Source organism: Parus major, chromosome 7 (assembly GCF_001522545.3).
Source record: "Parus major isolate Abel chromosome 7, Parus_major1.1, whole genome shotgun sequence".
Lineage (NCBI taxonomy): Eukaryota > Metazoa > Chordata > Aves > Passeriformes > Paridae > Parus > Parus major.
In genome coordinates, this window is record NC_031776.1 from 35502647 (window position 1) to 35518712 (window position 16066).

At 39.5% G+C, this 16066-nt stretch overlaps 1 protein-coding gene across 7 annotated transcripts in view; it reads left to right on the forward strand.

The window, feature by feature from the left end:
• MBD5 (methyl-CpG binding domain protein 5) overlaps nt 1-16066 on the forward strand; it is a 110233-nt gene that overhangs the window by 28996 nt on the left and 65171 nt on the right. For all 7 annotated transcript variants that reach the window (XM_033516248.1, XM_015634711.2, XM_015634709.2 and 4 more), the window contains exon 2: nt 13544-13641. The gene's annotated coding sequence lies outside the window, so the exon portion shown is untranslated. The remainder of the gene's footprint in view (nt 1-13543; nt 13642-16066) is intronic.

The following is a 16066-nucleotide window of genomic DNA, read 5'->3' on the forward strand; positions in this document are numbered from 1 at the left end:
TTCTGGAACTGCTTTGCTCACTTTGCTACAGTTTCTTCTTATTAAAAGTCCATTTTTAAGATACCCCCTGTCTTTATGGAATCTACCTTTAGTCTCTGAACCATTTCTAAATATTCTAAATAGTTACTTTGTCCAGACTTGTAACTCCTCTGTGTTTCTGCTCTCAACTCCATCTCACTGCTAGATCATCTCCTTTGTTGCCTCTTTGTAACTTTTTTCTTAATTTATTCAACGTTCTGTGATCACTTTGTGCCCAAAGCCTTGACACTGAACACACTTCACAATCTTTTCTACACTTCAGTTATTTTTTACTTATTTTTTTATATACCAGATAATACCAATAAATATATATTCTTTATTTCCACTAATTTGTGTTCTTACTTGCAAATTCAAGCACAAATCCACATATTCACAACTGTAAGATATATCATCACTCAAAATAGTAAATAATGCAATTATCAGTCCCTGTAATTGCCTTAAAAGTTGTAGCAAATAATTTCTTTGTCATCTTTAGACTTTATGGACTCAAATTTATGTGTATACCAGACTTTGCTTTAGTGTTTGCTGCTTATGTTGATTTTAAATGCTCATGAAAAGGGATTTTCTTTTCCCAAATGCAGCAGCAGTTTGTGACTTCCTTAGCAAAGAAAACCCCAAAAAGAGAGATGTTGGAAATATTAAGTTTAAAATAGTCCCTGTGGGATCTAAACTTTGTGTTGACTTTTCTCTGTTGTGTTTTTGGGGCGGGGTTTGTCTTCCTTAAAGGCTGTTGGAGTTTAACTGAGGACATAGTCCAGAATTTAAAATTTAGTACTTCAAATACACAGAGGTTAAAGATTGTGATTCCATCTCAAATCATGCTTTGAGTGAAGCTTTGCACAAAAATGGTTTTGCCACATAAATATTTTACTTGAGCTGAATATTTTTTTACACCTTACACTTAAAAATGTGTAGAATTTAGATTGAAAATGGTGTCCTGTTTGTTCCTCAGTTTTAGTGAGAGCCCTGTGCTTCGACTCAAGCTTGCCCACAATTCCATGGAAGGAAATAAAAGCTGTCTGTGCAGGAGTAGGGATGGAGCACATTGCAGCTTTTCCACCTGTGGCACAGCTGGATCAGTGAGAGAAGATGAAAGCCAGAAGATCAAATCAGTTTGGACAGGAGAACTGGAAGTGCAGGAGGTCAGGAGGTTCCTCATGTGGGGAATTATCACCAGGCTAAAATGAGGGAGTTGTCTCTTCAGTTTATAAGACCCTTATTGACATAAAATAAGAAAATAAGGGATGATGAGGAGAGCTCACATCAATGGAGGGAATACAGAGGGGAAGATTAATATGATTTAATTTAATTTAAATAAATGTGATTTGGGGGATGAAGAAATTTCAGGAGCCCAAACTCCGGTCAGAGGGAAGAGATAGATTTGGGGCTGCAGAGATAAGCTTGAAGAGGGAGGTGAGGGGGAGAAAAGGCATAAAAATAAATTAAGAAGGCTTTGAATTGTAAGATAAAAATGTGTCTCATGTTTTTGGGCTTTGTGTCTGGCACCTTCCACTATCCCAGGTTGCTCCAAGCCCTGTCCAGCCTGGCCTTGGACTCTTCCAGGGATTGGGAATCCACAATCACTCCGGGCAAGTCACTGTCCTTGAGACCCTGAGAAAATACCTGATGGAAAAAATTGGGAAGGAAGTTTTGGGAGGGATTCAGGGAGCCTGGAGTGGGTTCAGTGCGTGCTGGAGATGTGGAAGGAGGCAGGTGAGAGCACCCAGGGAGGCAGAGGAGAGATTTCCATCTTGGAGCTATTTTAGACTCTGTTGTTTTCCATGGGGAATTCCCATTCAGCAAAGAACAGTGCTATTCTTTAGGAGTAATTCAGTGAATTTTTTGTGATAGAATCTTATATTAGAAACTTGTTAAACTGTAGAAAATACTCCAAGAATTATCCATCTCATCAAAGCTTTTCAAAATAAATGAGTGTTGCAGAAAAGGGCAGTTATCCAGGTAGCACAAAGTTAACCCAGGAGGAAACTTTACCTTCTAACCACATTAAACCCAAAGATTATGATGATTAAATTATAGCATTGTTTATACTAAGTGATATAATTCCTAAGAAATCCATGGAATCTGAGCCTTTTCCTAACAGAAAACAGTGACTCAACAACAAACTGACACTGTGACCTCAGCTGCCTAAAAGGACCCAACTTGCTTTGAAAAATATTTCCTTTTGTTTCAAAAGAAAGGAGGAAAATCTTGCTGAGGTATTAAGATTTGTTGGCAGTATCTCTTGCTCCTACAGTACGCAGAATTCAGAACATCTCAGGCCTTGACAACCAAGAAATGAAAAGTTATGGGACAAGAAAATCCAGATTTAAATCTTCCCCTGCTGAGCTGGCAGTTGGACTGAAAATTGTTTGCATGCTAAGGTGGAGTTGCTGTGAGTAGTGTAAGGAGCAGTTGAAATGTCTAAATGGAGCTGTTGGTTGGATTTAAGGAGATTTATGAAACTTTCCTTGTTCACCTTGTGGATAGTCTATTCTGCATGTTCATGTTTCATTTCCATGGTAAATGGGGCCCATTTTCTATCAGAAGGACGAATGTGAAATAGAGATGTGGCTTCAGTGACACTCAGAGTGCAGAGCTGTCATCCAGGGAGGGGGAATCACAAAAGTCCATTTCTTCCTGGAGGGTTTGGAAAAGGCAGGGACAGACATGTCCTGGAGGTGCAAAGGGAGAGGCATGGGACACAGCTTGGGAAAAAGGAAATTCCAGTTAGGTACAAGGAAAATGAAAACTCTGGAGAAGTTGTAAAATCTGTGTCTTTGTAGGAGTGTGAGACTCAATTCATAATGAACATCTGGATCAAGATGGATCTCGCTGGAGCAAGAGATTGGGTTGGAGCCCTCCAGAGCTCCTTTCCAGCTGGGGCATTCTGTGATCCCAACCCAGGAAATGTAGATTTTCTATGGAATAAAGGAGTCCTGTCCTAGGTCGGCACAGTGGGGTCACTCTGGCCTGTGACCACTCCAGGATTTACAGGGCCCCACTTCTGTCCTGCCTTTTGGCCTTGGTGTGTTAGCAAAAGTTAATTCAGATTATAATTAGGACAGCAAGAAACCAGGTGTAATGCTCAGCTCATGCTTGTGTGAGTGCTGGAGAGGACAGGAGTGAATTTGAAAATGCAGAAATCTGGGATCAGTTTCTGATCGATCATAAAGTTACATTTACTCTGTGCTGATTATTTTTTTCTTCATCTAACCACTGGATTTCTTGCCATCACACTGGTTTTGAATGGCAGGATTATCTACAAACACATAAACATTTATCTAGGTTGATTTCCTATAAAACCATGTCATTCTATATTAACTTTACACAGCAAAAAACATTTTCTGTTTTCTATGAGGAGGATTTTGGTATGAGATTTTTGTCCTGCTGATATCCAGTGTATATTTTCATATGTGATTATTTAGTGTTTATTCCTGCTTGCATTATTTGCTGTACACAGGTTACCAAAATCAGAGATTTCAGGAAATACCTGGGGTTTTTTTATACAATTTCAGTACCAGAAGCTCATAGATCATAGAGTGAGTGCTGGACACAAATATCCCATTTTAGGAGCTCGGTGCAATGCACTGGAAGGGATGTAACTGGTTTATGACTTATGGCCATGTCTGCATGGACACTCACTCCTAGGGATTCCAGCCACATGATTTAAGATTCCTACTTCAGGGCTAAAATGCTGCTTTGCCTTATTTATCAAAGACACCTGAATGTGCCTTTGTCTGGTCTCTTAAGGAATAATGGCATGGAAAGAGGAAGAGAGGGGAATTGCAGGACAAGGTTTAACAGCCTCCGTGGATCTGAAATTGTAAACAAGGGATGATAACAGGGAAATGCTCAGGCTGGAGTAGGGAATTTGAGCTGGAAATAAAGAGTGGAGAAAGTAAAGATTAAGACTAAATGTCATGGAAGAGCATTCAGCAACACCCGTGGCTTTTTTGATGGTTCTTCCAACGAAAGCAAGGGAAAAACTGTTTTGGGACAAAGGCCCTTCCTTTTTATTTATTTATTTTTCTTTTTTTTTTTTTTTGTTTGCTTTTTCATTTTTTCCTGTTTCTTTCCTTTGGCTTAACCACTCCATGTAAAAGAATCTCATCTGGGTATACAAAAGAATGCATTACATTTTTGAGGCATGGCAGTGGATCTCAGCATCCCTGGGATTGCTGTGGCGATGCCACGAAGCCTCACTGAGCCGGAGGTGCCGGATTTGCCATGGGGATCTGGGAGTGCAGCATCCCCTCCTTGTACATCTGGAGCAGCTCTGTGCACAGGGTGAATTCCATAGGGAAGGGATCTTAAGCACTTCCCTTTCCACCCCATTCCATGGACACCTTTCACTATCCTGGGTTTCTCCAAGCCCTGTCCAACCTTGGACACTCCTGGGGTTCTAGGGGCAGCCACAGCTGCTCTGAGCACCCTCTGAGCCAGGGCCTCCCCACCCTCCCAGGGAAGGATTTCTTTTCCATTGTAAATTGTATTTAATTCTCCATGGTAAAGCATTCTATTTAAAATATTTTTAGAAATTCTTAAGAATTTATAGTGAAGAATTCTTTTATTGTAATAAAGAATTTCCTTCACTGACTTCAATGGAACTTTGTAAGAGCTGAGAGATTAGGGTAGTTCAGGATTTAGTTTTAGATAAATTGCAAAACATAAGAGTAAAAACTGGGCTGAAGTAGAGTGAAGAGAGGAAGATGGGAAGAAATTAAACTTTTCTATGAGTGTTTTGCTTTTTTGGTTTGTTTTTAATGCCTGTAAATGCTGTTGCCTTATTTACTATGAGATGGACCTGGATGACAAGTCCAGCAGCAGTGTGGACTGTTTAATTTGAGATTAGAATCATTCTGTGGGAGCAAAAAGGGGGTGTATATTTATGGGTGGCAAAGAAAACACCCAAATTTAAACTTTTAAATGGGTCAAATGGATAACAGTTTTGAACAATATCGTTATTTAGACAGGGATACTCCTTACCTAATCTTTTAAAAGCTTTTGATGTCTTTCCTTAAAACCTTTTAGTATTATCTCCAGTGACATAAAATTCTTGCAGATCAAAATTGCTTTGGTGGTTTAAACTGATGAGTTAAACTGGCAACACCATCCTGAAAAGGATAATTTGCCTTTTTCTCCAGCAGCCAAACTGTTGGACAGAGTTCTTCCCATTTCCTATTGCCCATTTATTCCCTCTCCACATGAAGGTTTTCTCCTCTTTTTGTGGTGGTGTTTCTGTGGGCTTAAGAGATGGAGCAGATAAAACAGATTTCGGTGTGTTTTTATTGGGAGGGATGATTTAGTTGGGTTCTACAAAATCTCCTCCAATAGATTCAGTCTTTGGGGGGATTGTTTGTTTTACTTGGACCTTTGCATTTTCTTTTTCCCACATGTATATTTCCAGTCTTCTACCTATTCCAAATAACCATTAGAAACTAAAGGATCTTTTAAAACATGAAGAATTTTGAAGAAACTTTGAAATTTAAGCACAGTTTTATCCTTGGGCTCAAACTCCTCCTTGCTGTCCTGAGAGGTTTTATGGCAATGCAGACACTCCAGATTTCCTTTTCTTGGAGAGCAGCCTGTCTTATCCATTAATTCCATAACCCAGTACTCATCCAAGCAGCTTTTCCACAGGGGTGCAAACTGCACCCCTGATCCATGGGGATCCTGATAGAGTGAATCCAGCACAGCCCTGGTGGTTCCTCCTGGTGATAGAAACAGGGATGTGCCCATGATGGGAAATGGCTGGAAAAATTAACAAGGTTGTTTTCTCCACAAAAAAAATCCCAACTTCACTTCAGGCAGGCAGGAAGGGAATTCTGCTGTTATCTGCTGCTGGTTTAATTGTCCATGTGGCTGTTGTGGAGATGTCTCTGTGATAGTGGTGCCTCTCCCAGCCCCTGGAGGAGCCAGGCAGTTTCCCTGGAAGGTTTTCTTTTTAGTAAAGATAAGATGGAAAGAGTAATGATGGAGACAAAACTGATAAGGGCGGGAATATCAGAAGGAATGACAGAGTAAAGGCAGAGCTTTGACTGATATTGTGCCTTAAACAGGGATTTGTTCCAGTGGGAATCCTTGTGGCTTCCTGAGCTTTGGAAAGCACAGGTTGCTGAGAAGAAAATTAGGAAGTCCACCCACAATCATGTTTTTCCTTATTTTAATAAAAAATAAAGAAGGGCAAAAACCTATTATGACTTTTAAGCCCTGTGCTTTTCCAGCAGGCAGCACAGTGAGTTGTGAGGAAATAGGATTTTATCTTCTATTTCACAAGGAAGGAGTACGGGCACGGCTTCAAATAAATTTGCTATTAAGAAAAAGTCCATGATTACATTTAAGGAGTGTTCTGAAGTTTCCAGGAGTGATTTGCAGGGGCTGATCTGTATGAGCTGCACAGGCAGCTGAAAAGGGAGATAAATTCCTTTCTGTTAGTAACACAATCATCTTTCAAGGTATTTTTTATTAAATTAGATTGGCGTAACTGAAGTGCTCCTGATGTCATTTGTGGATGCTCCTAAATCATCAGCTAAAAAGCAGCTGATCTAAGTTTGGCCAAAAGAAAGAATGAAGTTTTGGAAGATTATATTTCTTGCTCCTGATTCCAATCAATCAGAATTTGATATTTGTGTATGGGCTTGTTTTAAAAGCATTGTAATTATGGCAGTGCTATAAATCTTACATTAATGGAGAAGGAAAAAATATTAAATGTCACCCATGCTTTAAACCTGAATATTCAGTGGATGTTCCTTATGGAATGAGGATAAAGGGAAAGCAGGTGGAGTAATAGGTCTGTGTGAATGTAGGCCTGGAAAAGTGGGATACAGGGATTAAAAACATTTTAATTTTACATAAGGTCTTTTCCTAGATTTCAGTTTGATGCTGAACATGCCCTGCTATATAAAGAAATATTCCTCTGTTAAATCTTGGGGGATTTGGAGGCACTTATGAATTAATTTGTTTCCAGGAGTTCCATCAAAAGAGAAATCCTTTGTAAAACTGCAGGTGTTAAAATACAGACCAAAAAACATTTCTTGGTCTGGGAAATTAGACACAGTTCTTAGCTGAATATTGAAATTAAAATGCAGAAAAGACCCCTGAAACCTGTTAATTATTACTCTCAGATTTCAGAGAAATAACTTTTCCAGACTTACTTTCAGGTTTCTTTCCTTAAAAATAAACAAGATATTTGCAATTTCATGGAAAGCCTTCCAATGACACCAAAAATTATTGTTTAAACATCGATGGCAGTTAAATAAATTAAAATATCCAGGAGAGGAGGGACCAGTGCAGACCCAGGACAGCCCCAGCCATGGCAGTGCCCAAAACCAGGCAGAAACTGCTTGAAATGTGGTATAAAACTCTGCATTTTGTGCTGAATAGTTATAATTCAGTGAAAAGAACAGGAAAATCCTGTTGAATAGAAATTGTCATAAGATCAGCCAATTAATGCAATTTTTCTGTTGCATTTGATTGCCTTTTCTGTCCTTGGAAGAAGCCAGAAAATAAACCAAGAGATGTATCTGAAGAGATGCATTTTTTCCTTTTGGCTGCGTAACCATAGATTGATACATTCATAAATTTACAACATTTTGGGCTTTTGAATGTTTCTAATTTCATTTTGGAGGAGAAGAATATTTCTTCAAACAACTGAGGCTCAACACTGTGCCATTTTTTTTTTTTTCCTTTTTAAAAGGAAGTCTCTGAAGAGATGTCAGTGTTTTATCTGCAGTGAAGTGTCCTCTTTTCAGGTTTTGATTCAATGTCATCATTTTTGGTACCCAGTGTTTGAAAGCACAGGAGCATTAATTATTTTATAATAGTAAATGTCAGCGTGCAGTTGTCTCAAAACCCACCAAAAATAGAACTTTTAGCCCATCTTTGCAGGTTTTAAACTTGAGCACTGCTAGGAAATAACCATCCAGAAATTAAAGCTTTGTATCCACAGTTGTCTAATTCAGCCCCTTCGGTTTTTAGCTCTAAGTTTAGAAAAATGGGAGTGTGGCATCAGTTGCTTGTGCAGATTTGTTACAGACACAGCCTGCCCTGGAGGCAGTGAACGCTGTCAGGGTGACAGCCACTGCCACAAACCAGAGGGGAATATTTTTGGAACCATCTAAACAGCAGAGGAAGAACATCCTGTTATAAACACACTGATACTTTCATGGCTGGAAAAATATTACTCTCTTTCCTTCCTCAAACACTAAACAAATAAACAACTTGGGAGTGTTCTCACCCTTCCATTCATTTTTCTGGGTTTCACATTTTTGGGAGAACCCTGGCTCTTCACAGGCTTGGAAGCTGACAGGAGTTTTGTGTTTCACTTCCAACTGTGTCACCACCATAGCAGGGATTTGAGGAGGTCACTGAAACTCGCTGTGCCACCACGCTTTTGTGGGAGTAGAGTAAGGCTCTGTCACCTCCACGTGACTTGGGAAGAGAATTACTCTTGGGAGGGTATTTTTGGATACAGGAGATGTTTGGGTGAATGGCAGTAGAGATGCAAAAGGTTTTCTTTTATATCTACATATTATAAAAGGCCAAAATCCTTTTCTTTTCTCTTTTTCTTTTTTGAGATTATTGAATTTGCTGCTGCGTCACCTGAGAGGTGAGGGACATGTGAGTGGTCACTCGGTGGTTATTTTAATGAGTCTGAATGCAGAGAGCACTTGGGTGAAATATGAGTAAATCTCATTACTCTGACAGTGGTTGCCTGACTACAAAGAAAGTTTATATTTAGTAAACTACTCACTCCTGTGACCTACTTTGCTGGGAATGATAATTTTCTTAGCGTGGCACTGAGCTTACTTTTCCCTGTTCAATTTCCATGAATGAGGGATTCTTCCCATCTCTGGATTTCTGGGCTACTCAGAGCCAGGAAGACTCCTGGAAGTTACTTCAGTCCATGGATTCCTTCCCAATATCCCTCCATTTCCTGTGTCCTGTCCCTCCATCCCTTGTCCCTCTCCAGCTCTCCTGGAGCCCTTTCAGACCCTGCAAGGGGCTCTGAGCTCTCCCTGGATCCTTCCCTTCTCCAGGGGAACATTCCCAGCTCTCCCTGGATCCTTCCCTTCTCCAGGGGAACATTCCCAGCTCTCCCTGGATCCTTCCCTTCTCCAGGGGAACATTCCCAGCTCTCCCACCCCTCTTCTGTGCTCTGTTCAGCTTTAAAGAGAGATTAGCTGCTAAAAAAGTATTTAGAAGTAATCCAGAAAGGAAGAAAATGGAGATATTTGTGTTTGGAAGATAAATGAGATTTCTTTCTAATGGAGTTTGTGTCTTGTTGAGGACTGGGGGATTTATTTCTTCCAGAAATATTTTAGTTCTCAGAAATTTTGATAGTGCTGGGATTTTTGCCTATAGTAAAATATAAAGTATCTGTTGTCTATATACATAGAGAAAACATACTTTTTATTCTTTATATTTATGTACATAAAATACTTACATATAATATGTGGGTTAGACTTAAATATGAATATATAGAGACAAATATCTGGTGCAGAATACAGCCCAGCATCCCCAAAACTGCCCTTCCCCAGAATACCATTAAATTTGTAAAACTAGAGAGGCTCTCCTAGTTAAAATATCTTTTTATTTTCTAATGGTAATTAGAAAATTCTGTTCCATTGGTGCCAGTAAAACAGTAAATACGAGTTAAAAGCGGGATTTTCTTCCTTAGGACCATCTTGGAGTAGACTCATCTGTCATGTGATCTCATTAGTCCTTGCTTGCTCATCTCTGACAAAAACAATCTGACCTGCTTTATTTGTTTCTCTCTCCAAACTATTAATTTAAAAGAAAGATTGAGGCAGCCTTTTCAGCATTATAAAAAAAGGGAAACACTCGTGTTTTCCTCCTTCTCTGGAGGTGGTAGCCTTTGGAACTGAGCTGGATCGTGGTGGGGGTTCTGAGCTCCGAGGAGAATCCAGCCCTGCTCATTCCTGCTCCTGTCCTGCTCCTTTCACACCCCTCAGGTGTGAAAATACAAAGATCCCTTGAGGGTTCTGCTCCTTTGCATTTACTACTACTAAAAAAAAAATAAATTAAAAATTAAGAAGTATTTTCCTAACTGTGTGCAGATATTGTGTTATGCATCAAAAATTTCTGCTGTTTCCTAAGTGCATTTATCTTGCTGTGGAATAATTTTCATGTGACTGGAAGGATTTTTTTCTCACAAACAAAAAAAAAACCTCCCAGAGGCAACAAGTGATGGAAATGGCAGAGGCTTTGGAGTGTTCCTGTGGTGGTGCATCCCAAATATTCCCTTATCTAACAGAAAATGATGTGAGATTTTGCACCTGCCTGAGCTGATGGGTTTCTTTTCATTCCTAAACATCTCTCGGAATCTCAGGCATGGTTGTTACCCATGAGATTGAAGAATTATCGTGGAATTCTGGGATGAGTTTGGCTTGAAAAGACTTCAAATCCCACCCAGTGCCACCCCTGCCCTGGGCAAGGACATTTTCCACCATCCCAGGCTGCTCCAAGCCCTGTCCAGCCTGGCCTTGGACACTTCCAGGGATCCAGGGACAGCCACAGCTTCTCTGGGAATTCCATTCCAGGGCCTGCCCACCTTCCCAACCAGGAATTTCTAAACTAAGTTTGATTTAGTAATGAATTCTTAAACATTTAATAATTCTTGTCATGTACTCAGTTCAGCTTCTTCAAAGCTGTTGCATGGGAATAAATTAACAAAAATTTATAGGAAGTTTCTTATCTCAGAAGATACTAAATGTTGAGTTGTATCTAAAGAAATGTTTTGTCCTCAGTCCAGGAAGAATTTTTTTTTAAAAAAAAGAGAAATCAAAACAGATTCTTCCATTTGAGCAGAGACATATGTTTGGTGGGTTGGCACCAGACTAGGATGCAGAATCCTGTAGAACCAACTCTTCATACTCTGGGATATTTAGAGGAACAACATTCAAAATTAGGTGCTGGAGACTATAAGAAAAGGAGAAAAAATTTAAAAAGAAGAACAGGGAGCACCTGAAGAGCAGCACAGAGGAATTCCAGGCACTCCTGGGCTGTGGTGGCCAGGAAAGAGCGTTCAGGATCTGTTGGAAGGGGCTTGGAGCAATCTGGGATAGTGAAAGGTGTCCCTGCCCATGGCAGGGCTTTAAGGTCCCTTCCAACCAGTCTGGGATTCTGTGGAACTCTGTCTTTATTTGTGTATCAAATGTCTTAGAGGAATGGACACTGTAAATGTCATCACGTGTTCTTAAACAGAAAGCCTTTAATTTCATCTATAAATTCCCATTAATTGGAGGTGAGGTCATAGTGACTCCTTCTGGTCTCAGGGTGATGATCATAAAATCATCCAGAGGAAAAATGAAACACTCAGGTGTCAGTCAGCAAAATTAGCAGGTCCCAAGAAATTCAGCAGATTCCATTGAAAAGATGTGCTTAAACACAGAAGGAATTTCTTCCCAGTGCTGTGATGCTCCAAGCCCTTGGAGAAGGCTTAGAGAACAAAATTAATGATACCCTTACAATTATTGCAGTTGTTCTGTTTGAGAGTGATGATTAAATCTGATCAGAAATAACATCTGCAGTGGGAGCAGAGTTTAAATATCTGGATTGTGGCCGTGCAGTTCACAAAGAAAATAGAAAACATCATCTATTAACACAAAAGGCAACGTGAGAATGATTTACTTGTCAGGCAAAAAAATAAAATACAGATCTTTTCATGGCACTGAAAAAATCTGGGGAGATTAAGAACTGGATGGGAAGTTTGAGGTAGTGTTGATAGAAAACCTCAACACCAAATTATGTGAACAAAATCCCTTTAAGGGAAGACTGAGAACAACTTTGGAGATCCAAACAGGATCTCTTTAAAGTGGCACAATGAAATATTACATTATCATCCCAGAGCTGCTCCATATTGTGTTCTCCCTTTAAAATGCCATTTTTCACTCCAATTCTCAATCCATTTCCCAGTTTTCAGCACATGAGCTTTCCTCTTTGGAGCCACTGATCCAAACTTCTGTGCTGAACTCATTAAAGAAATCACTTGTTGGATCCTGCCTTGGCTTCTGTACCAGTTTATTCTTTGGATGGACTTTTGGGTTTGGGTTTGGGTTTGGTTGGAGACAAATAACAGACACCAGAGCCAACAGAGCTGTCAAAAAGTGGTGCTGGTTAAACTTGGTGATCTCAAAGGCTTTTTCCAGCCTTAACTACTCCTGGTTCTAAGGGGTTTTAGGTTTTGGCTGCACAAGGTGTGGATTTAAAGGTGATTGTTTGGGTTTAGTGGTTTTGGGGTTGGAAAAGCCCTCCAAGGTCATGGAGCCCAAGCTGTGACCATCCCCTCCTTGTCACCAAGGCCCTGAGTGGCACCTCTAGGTGTTCCTTGGACCTCAGAGCACCAACATTTGGTGTCTTGGGTTGAGTTCATCACCAGATCTTTTTCACCTCTTGTTTCACAGAAGCTTCTGTGACTTCCAGGTCCTCCTTAAGCCTTCAATTAAGAAAAAAACTGGTTTTCCATTCCTCTCCTGCCCCTCAACCCCACCTAGAACCATACCTGGAATTTCCCCACCAATCTGCCGGGGCAGCCTGGCTTCCAATGCCTGCACAGCAGCTTTTTAGGACTTGACTGGCTCATTTTGTGCCTGGAATGTTTCCCCCACACTGATCCATCCATTCTCAGCTGGAGGGGCAGGGACAGCCAATTGCTTTTCCAGGTTTGCATGAGAAAGAGAGGGAACATGGTCATGGGCAGTTGTAGTTCAGAGACTGATTTGAGTTATTTCCTCTACAAGGATTTTACATTTTTGGAAGCTCTAGAAAGAACAGAGCATCCATGTAGGTATTCCATAACTTGCTGGTTTGAAAGGTGTTTTTTCTCAGGTGATGGAAGTCAGGGGAGGTTTCCTTTACTTAGACTTGGATTCCTCCATGGTCTTAGAAAGTCTAAACCAAATGGAATTGATTGAGTAAAAAGGAAAAATCATTTACAAGACAAAGAAAAACATTTGGGCCTGATGAGTTTTCTAGTGATTTAATTTTTTATATTTATCTTTCCATAGCTACAGTGCTGAGATATGAAAGCAGCACTAACAAATTATGCTCTGGGGTTATATTGTTGAATAACTTTATTTTTTAAAATCATAACTGGCATTTATAGTGACCTTGTCTTAAAGTTACCTTTAATTTCAGTCTAGGGAGGTGGTTTAACTTTTCATAATCTATTAGTCCTTATAATACATCACATTTCAGTGCTAATTTGTAACTTTATTTAATTGAAATTTTAACTCATGGGATCCTTGCTGTTGTTATTTTGGTATAACAGTGAATTCCCCAAGTTAGGTGTATTTTTAAATATACTAATATAGAGTAATTATCATATTCCTCAATCAGATCAATCCCTTCCCCTGTAGTAACTGTTTATTTTTAACAGCAGCTCCTAAATTCATGTGTTGTATGAAATTGTGCCTTTATAATAAATAAATCAATCAGTATTTAGGTCTCCAGGCTGATTTTCTGCTCTGGTGTTGTTCTGCAGATCCTTGCTGACGATGGTGGTCGCTGGAGGCAGCACTGTTGAAGATTATATCATTTACAGACAAGATCTCTGAAATCTGTTTCCTTCACACAGCAAAGGTAGCTCAAATAATCTGCATTATGCATTTTTCTTGAAGTATTAAGTTTGGTTTTGACCTCCAAAGTTGAACAGCAGCTGAAGTTTGGGAGTCTGATCACTCTGCCAACTTTTAACCTCTTTTTTCAATGTTTATTTATTCTGAAGTGAAAAATAATATCCATGGAAAGAGCTCAGTTTCTTCTCTTTTTAGTTACAGGAATATCTGTCCTTCCTTAGCTTCTCTTTTTTTTTCCTGCACTTAATGTTTTTCTTTATTCTTCTTTTCTCATGAGTGTTTTGAGCTGCAGATCAGTTACAATATTTTTGTGGTACTGATGAGAACCAGCACTACCTTAAAATCTAAAGGGTAATTGAGGATGAGGCTTATGCTCCAAAAGACAAAAATCAGGTGGAAAAAAAGGTAAAACAGTTCAATCTCTTGCAAATTTCTACAGAATTTTAGAAGTATTTTAAATTAAATATTGAAAGCACAAATCTGATGTGTCCTGTGCCATTTATTTCCTCTGCTTGAAGTATTTATTATCAATAAATGATCCAGATAAATGTGAGGATATTCAGGAGAGTTTTGTTTATGGATCATTTTTTCTTATTTTGAAACTAACTCTGTATAACACTGTAGGTAATATGGGATTTTTTTTTTTTCTATTATGGAAATAGAGCTAATTTTCCCACTCATTATCTGCTGTTAATTTAATGTGTGGCAATATCTGAAATTTAGTGCTGATTATGGCAGTAGATTTTTGGTTAGCAGTACAGCTCATCTATGAGCAAACCAATTAAGACATCATTTCAGAATATAATTGAGCTCCTAATGGGGCACTTGAATTCACTGGGAATTTACATATTTGCTTTTCTTTGCTTTAGCAGAGAGGTCCAAAATGAGGCTACAGCTTCAGTTTTGAACTTCTGGAGACACCAACTCGAGCTGAGGCTTTTCAAAGTGAAGGATGTAAAATGCTCTTGAGTAAGGGCATGGATAAATTCATGAATTAGCTCCTTAATTCTCAAATCTGAACTTTGGATGGCTCTTAGGAGGTGGGAGTTTGAGGAATACATCCTCCACTGTTCTTAGGGTGCTGAGACCCAGGTGATGCCTTCATGCAGCACAATCAAAACTGATTTAAATACAAAGTTTATTCAGTGTTTGTAATTCATTTTCTACTTTTAGCCAAATCAGGATCTGCTGGGAAAGGGCTCATTCTGCAAATCTTTCTAATACATATCTAATATATACATATATATAATCTATGTTTTCAAGCAGTCTCAATAGAGAATTCTTGGAAATGCTTTGTTAGTCCACACAAATTAAGTGTCTCATTTATGGAGCCTTTGAAAATTAAGGGAAAGAAATGAAGGGAGTTCTCCCATTTCATTTTCCCTTAGTTTGGGGATTTTTTTGGCCCTCAGAAGGAAGATTTTTCCATTTAAAAGACAGAGCTGAGGGAGGTTATTTATACCTCTGCCTTATTGAGGGGTTGGGTTTGTTGTTGTCACTCTTCCCTTCCAGGATAGACCTTTGCATATGTTTTTATTTGTTCTAAAATGGGAACCTACACCATTTGGAAAACCAAATGTTTTGGGGGAATAATTATCAAAGTCACTGTTTGGGTTCTGAAAAAGCCTTTTTTTTCTATGTGAAAAACTAGGGCAGGGAAAGTAGTTTTCTATGTAAGGTTCACGTTGTACTGGTTATTTCCTGAAAGTTTTAATATGTACATGTGGATAAACCTCAGGATGCTCCAGTGAAATCCAAGAAAACATTTAGTTCTCATTCTCAACATCTTAACTTGTATTTTGTACTCTTTTTTTTTTTTCCCCCACTAAAGTGCTCACAGCTGTGCAGGTATTGCAGCCACTGCTGCTTTTCCATTTGATCTATTTTTAAAAGCAGGGTCTCTCTGGATGGAATCCACATTCCTGTGTAGTCCAATACTCCCAAACCTTCCTGACCCTGCCTCACCCACTCAGACCTCATGCATTATCTTTAATTATATGATAACATTGCTATTTTCCTCCATAGGAAACCCTTCCATTAAATAGATGGAATTTAACCAGCAATGTGCTGCCTTTAATTGTTCAACCTTTCCTTCCTCAGTAATGTTCAGGCCTTTCCCTGCAGATGGAATTCACAATTTGCTTTTGTGCTTTCTTGCACCTTTTAGCAACAAGTTTTGGAGAATCCCACACTGGTTTGGGTTGGAAGGGACATGGAAATTTATCCACTTCTGTGGTAGGGACATCTTCCACCATCCCAGGCTGCTCCAAGACCCATCCAAAATGGCCTTGGACACTTCAAGAGATCCAGGGGCAGCCACAGCTGCTCTGGGCACCTGTGCCAGGGCCTGCCCACCCTCCCAGCCAGGAATTCCCAATTCCCAATATCCCACCCATCCCTGTCCTCTGGCACTGGGAGCCATTCCCTGG